Genomic DNA, 5,697 nt, shown 5'->3' with positions numbered 1-5,697 from the left:
GCACTGGTTGGCCAATTCCAGCACACACGGGGCGCGCACGCGCAAGCACTAACCACCAAGCATGGGTCGCCTGAGAGGATCGATGCGAACGCATCTCTACAACTTGAAGCTCCCAGCCTGTAGTCCCGTCGTTTGCGGGCGGTCGTAGGTGTCGAAACTAGTGATATCCACAGTCGGCAAGCTCGTCCACCGGTGTTCCCAACATGTATGGTACTAACACGTGCAGCGCGAACCCGCCCTTTGCGGCCTAGTAGTAAGCGGGGATGAGACGCCAGTGTGCCAATGGACAGCACGGACGGTTCTCGGAGGGTTGTTAGGCCCGCTAGCTTACGACCACCTAATGGGTATAAGAAGCGCTATCAGCTCGGATTGGATACGACCTTAGAGGCGTTCAGGCATAATCCAGCGGACGTAGCGTCATACCATAGTCCGTTCGAACTAGTATTGAGCCAGTGGTCCGTACCTGTGGTTCCTCTCGTACTGCACAGGAATTCCGTTAAGATAGCGACAAACAATGCACACCAGTAGGGTAAAACTAACCTGTCTCACGACGGTCTAAACCCAGCTCACGTTCCCTTGAAAGGGTGAACAATCCTACGCTTGGTAAATTTTGCTTTACAATGATAGGAAGAGCCGACATCGAAGGATCAAAAAGCCACGTCGCTATGAACGCTTGGCGGCCACAAGCCAGTTATCCCTGTGTGTGTGCGTAGCTGTCAAGCCAGCAGTTTAGACGTGCTTTGTGTCGCTCCGTATTTTTTGCAAAAATATTGTGCAAAAGTGCTTATTAATAGCGGAACAATAGTCGAAAAGGGCGAATTGAGTGTCATTCTTAGCGAATATTGAAAAAGGAAATCGTTTTACTTCAATTTACTGCGTTAAAACTCAGTTTAAAGTGTCCCCATACACTTTGTATGGGGAACTTCAGTGGTGAATTAATACCAATATACCGTGTTGGAACATTGGAAAAGTGGTAAAACACATGCTAGGGAGCATAAACTATCGTTTTCCAGCGACGTAAAGTGCTTTTAAAAAGAGATAAACAGTAAAAACTCGACGTGAAAGTGCGTGCAACAGCGTGGTACGGTGGCGTCAGGTGTGTCGTCGCGTGTGTTTGTGTCATCAACAACACCACGAAGCGTTTTCGAGCAGTGAGGACAACAACCCAACGTAAAAGCTCCCTTTTTATGACGACAGCGCCACCCGTGGCGGGTTCCGCAACTTCCAGCGAAGACAGCAACCACCTTCTCTTCGACGTCTGCAGCGCCACCAGTGACCGGTAGCGGTAGCGCTTAGCCGGGACACCAGCGTTACGAAGCGTTACGGTGCTATAAAACTCGATGCGAATTGCATACCTTTCCGGCGCTTAGCGGTCAGAGAGTGAGAACGCGCAGCCGGAGACCGGGAACGCTTAGCAGGAGACCGGGAACGGTTCTTTGGCTCCGAATCCTTCCCCGGGAACGCCAAAACGAGAGACTTCAACGCGTCAGCAGGCGACGAACCCGTTTTTTGGTGTTTTCTTGAATCTCTTGCGGAATTTATTAAAAATTCTTATTCTTGCGGTTTTCTCTTGCGAAATTGTTTTTAATAAAGAAAAAAGTGGGAGTTTTTTATTCTTGCGATCCGCGGACGGGAAATCTGCCAAAGGGGCTCTAGCGACGGACGGTCGTTACCTTGGCAGATGTTGAAGGGAATATTCCCTTGTTCCGTCTGAACGATTCGTGCAGGCGGTTTTTTGTGAAAGGAGCGGAGAATGGAGGGGCGGGTGCTTCGTTCCGGGGTGCGGTCGTCGTCCACGCCTCGGAAGCGGTCCGATACCCCTTCCCCTTTACCGGAGACACCACGGCCGGCCGGACCAACGGTGGCGGTTCCGTCCGAGGCTGATAATTCCGAGGAGGAGGACGATGCGGAATTTTCCGACGCCTCTCTTCTCGAGCAGACGGTGGTGCCGCCAGTGGTAGCGGCAGGGGAGATGTCTTCAACCGTGGCTCCCCACGACGATGGCGAAGCGTCGGTGCTGGCTTTCCAGCACAAGATGCTGGAGAACTTCGCCAAACAGATCGAGTCGCTGACGGAAGAGCTGCGACTTAGCCGGGAACGTGAAGTGGCCCTGAAGTGTACGCTGGAAGCGCTTCAAGAGGGCATGCGTTCCTTGACGGCGCTTCATTCCTCGGCACAGCCTGTTGGTCAGGGCAGTGCCAGGACAAAACGCAGCCGGCAGCAGCGCAACCGTGCGAAGAAAGCTTCGCAACTGCAGCAGCAGCAGCAGCAGCAGCAGCAGCAGCAGCGGCAGCAGCAGCAGCAGCGGCAGCAGCAACAACAACAGCGGCAGCAGCAGCAGCAGCAGCAGCAGCAGCAGCGCAGCCAGCCACAGCCGCAGCGACGGACGGTCGCAGTGTCGGCTAATGGCCAGCAGCAGCAGCAGCAGCAACCGCAACGTCAGCAGCAGCGGCAACAGCAGCAGATGTCCTGGGCTACGGTCGTGAGCGGTCGGAAGAGCCGATCGCAACGCCCGACTCAGCAGCAGCAGCAACCGCAGCAGGTGGGCCAGCCGTACCGGCCACCTCAGATGCGCCAGCAGCAGCAGCAGAGTCAGCAGCAACAACATCAGCAGCATCGTGCCCAGTCTAAGGGGCGTCCTCCGCGTCCTGACCGCATTGCGGTGGTCCCAGGTTCGGACAAAACCTGGACAGAGATGTACGTGAAGCTGCGTACATCTCAGGAGCTGCAGGACGTCAGGGCAGACATCGGCATGGGGCGCCGGACCGTGCAAGGTCATCTGCTTGTACCGTTGCGGAAGAACGTCGATAGCGCGGAGCTGGCTCGCCGGATCCAGCTAGCGCTAGGTGAGGATGGCGAGGCACGAGTGGTGACGGAGATGGGTGAGCTTCTCATCACCAACGTCGACTCTCTGGCCCAAGAGAGTGACGTGAAGCTTGCCATTGAGGAGAAGCTGGGAGCAGCGGCTGGCATCACTCACGTCGAGCTTTGGGAGCTCCGTGATGGCACCAAGCGAGCGCGAGTTCGACTTCCACTGGCCAAGGCACGGAGTCTCATTGGTCAGAAGCTGACACTCTGCCAATGTGTCAGCGGGATCCGTGAAGTGCCGAAGAAGCCGCTCGACCGTCAGCGTTGCTTCCGTTGCCTACTGATGGGGCACCTGGCGCGGGACTGCCGCTCTTCAACTGACCGGACGGGTCAGTGTTTGCAGTGTGGCGAGGTAGGCCACCGCGTTAGTCAGTGCACGTCGGCAGCTAAGTGCATTGTCTGTCAGGGGCCCCATCGAGTGGGCCACTCATCGTGCCGACAAGGTCAACAGTGTCGGGTGTAGTGAGGGTGATGCAGGTCAACCTGGGTGGTGGACGCACTGCCCAGGATCTGGCCCTGCAAACAGCCCGCACGAAGCGGGTCGACGTGCTGCTGCTGTCAGAGGTGTATCGACCTCCAGAGGGCAGCGGTAACTGGACGGTGGATTCGTCGGGGAGAGCAGCTGTGGTGGCAACCGGCCACCTTCCAATCCAGCGGGTCTGGCGCTGTGCCATGCCCGGGTTGGCTGCTGCGCAGATTGGAGGGGTGGTCTTCATCAGCTGTTACGCCCCTCCACGTCTCAACGCCGGCGAGTTCGAGCAACTTCTGGAGGCGGTGGAGTTGGAGGCCCAACCCCACCCTCGCATCGTCCTGGCAGGCGATTTCAACGCCTGGAATGAGGAGTGGGGTAGCCAACGTACCACCCGGCGCGGTGAAGAGCTGCTGGACACAATCCGGCAGCTTGGGCTTGTGATCCTGAACCAAGGATCGGTCCCGACGTTCGTGGGCAACGGAGTCGCCACTCCCAGTGTCGTGGATGTGTCTTTCGCGAGCGCATCCATTGCTCGTCCAGACACTTGGGAGGTGGCAGCGAACACCACTTCGTGCCACTATACGGCGTCGGACCACCGGTACATTTTCTTCACCGTGGGGCCTCCAACTCTCGACCAGCAGCGACGACAACAGCAGCAGCACCAGCAGCAGCAGCACCAGCAGCAGCAGCACCTGCAGCAGCAGCATCGTCACCTGAACGGGAGGCAGCAGCGACAACAGCAGCAGCATCGTCAGCGGGGACAGGGGTCCTCTTCGTCATCCACCACGTTTCGGCACGCTGGCCGGAGATGGAAGACGACGCAGTTTTCGGTGGAGGCATTCGCAGCCGCACTCCAGACGGCCGGTTTTCCGGAACGAGCCGTCAGCCAGGAGGGGATGGTCGACGCCATGCTAGATGCATGCGACGACACGATGGAGTGCGTCACCATGTCGCATCGTGACCCCCATCGAGACCTCTTCTGGTGGACTCCGGAGATCTTGCGTCTTCGGGAGGAGTGTGCGGCCGTGCACGAGCGGATGCTTCATACCACCGACCTGCAGGAGCGCAGCATCGTGGCTGCACATCATCGGTCGGCGAGGAGAGCCGTCGAGAAGGCTGTCCGGGCCAGCAAGCGAGCGCAGCTCGATGAGCTGATTCAACAGGCGGAAACCAACGAGTTTGGGGCCGGTTATCGGGTGGTCATGTCTCGTCTTCGTGGCTGCTTCGTGCCACCTGAGACTGACCGTGTCGTGTTGGAGCGGATAGCCAACGATCTGTTCCCGACACATCCGCCTGTTGACTGGCCGGACGCTGAATCATCGAGCGTCGACACCGAGGAGCGGAGTTCTTCGTTGACCCCTGTCACCGTGGGCGAGCTGTTGTCCATCGTGGGATCGATGGCGAACCGGAAAGCGCCTGGACTGGACGGTATCCCCAACGCGGCGGTTAAGACGGCCATTAGGAAGTACCCGGAGGTTTTCGTCCGTTTGTACCAGGACTGCCTGGACCGGGGTGCGTTTCCAGCGCCCTGGAAGAGGCAACGACTGGTACTGTTGCCAAAGCCTGGCAAGCCTCCCGGGGAAAGCTCCTCCTACCGGCCGCTGTGTATGCTCGACGCACTCGGCAAGGTGTTGGAGCGCCTAATTCTTAACCGCCTCAACGAGTTCCTGGAGGAACCAGATGCGGAACGGCTGTCGGACGGGCAGTACGGTTTCCGGCGAGGCAGATCCACCATCAGTGCGATCCAGCGCGTTGTCGAAGCGGGCAGGACGGCCATGTCCTTTCGCCGCACCAACGCCCGAGACAAGCGCTGCCTGATGGTGGTGGCACTTGATATCCGCAACGCCTTTAACTCTGCGCCCTGGCAAGCCATCGCCAACGCGCTGAGGGACAAGGGGGTACCGTCATCGCTGCAGCAGATACTGAGGAGCTATTTCGAGGACCGGCGGCTGGTTATCGACACCAGCGAGGGCCCTGTCGAGCGTAACATCAGTGCGGGCGTTCCACAGGGTTCCATTTTGGGACCCACGCTTTGGAACGTGCTGTACGACGGGGTCCTGGGTGTCCAGTTGCCTGAGGGGGCCGAGGTTATTGGCTACGCTGATGACCTTGTCGTCTTGGTCCCCGCAACGACACCCCAAGCCGCTTCCTCGACTGCTGAACGAGCCATCGCGGTAATCATGGACTGGCTGGACCGGAACCGTCTCTCGTTGGCGCCAGAGAAGACGGAAATGACGCTCATCTCCACCCTGAAGCGTCATCCGGTCGTGAGCATCAACATCGGAGGTGTGGTCGTGCAATCCCAGCGCTCCATCCGTTATCTTGGAGTTTGGTTGCACGACCACCTGTCATGGTTG

This window comes from Anopheles funestus (genome assembly GCF_943734845.2).
Source record: "Anopheles funestus chromosome X unlocalized genomic scaffold, idAnoFuneDA-416_04 X_unloc_33, whole genome shotgun sequence".
In the NCBI taxonomy this organism is placed as follows: Eukaryota; Metazoa; Arthropoda; class Insecta; order Diptera; family Culicidae; genus Anopheles; species Anopheles funestus.
Note: the sequence above shows the minus strand (reverse complement) of the source record.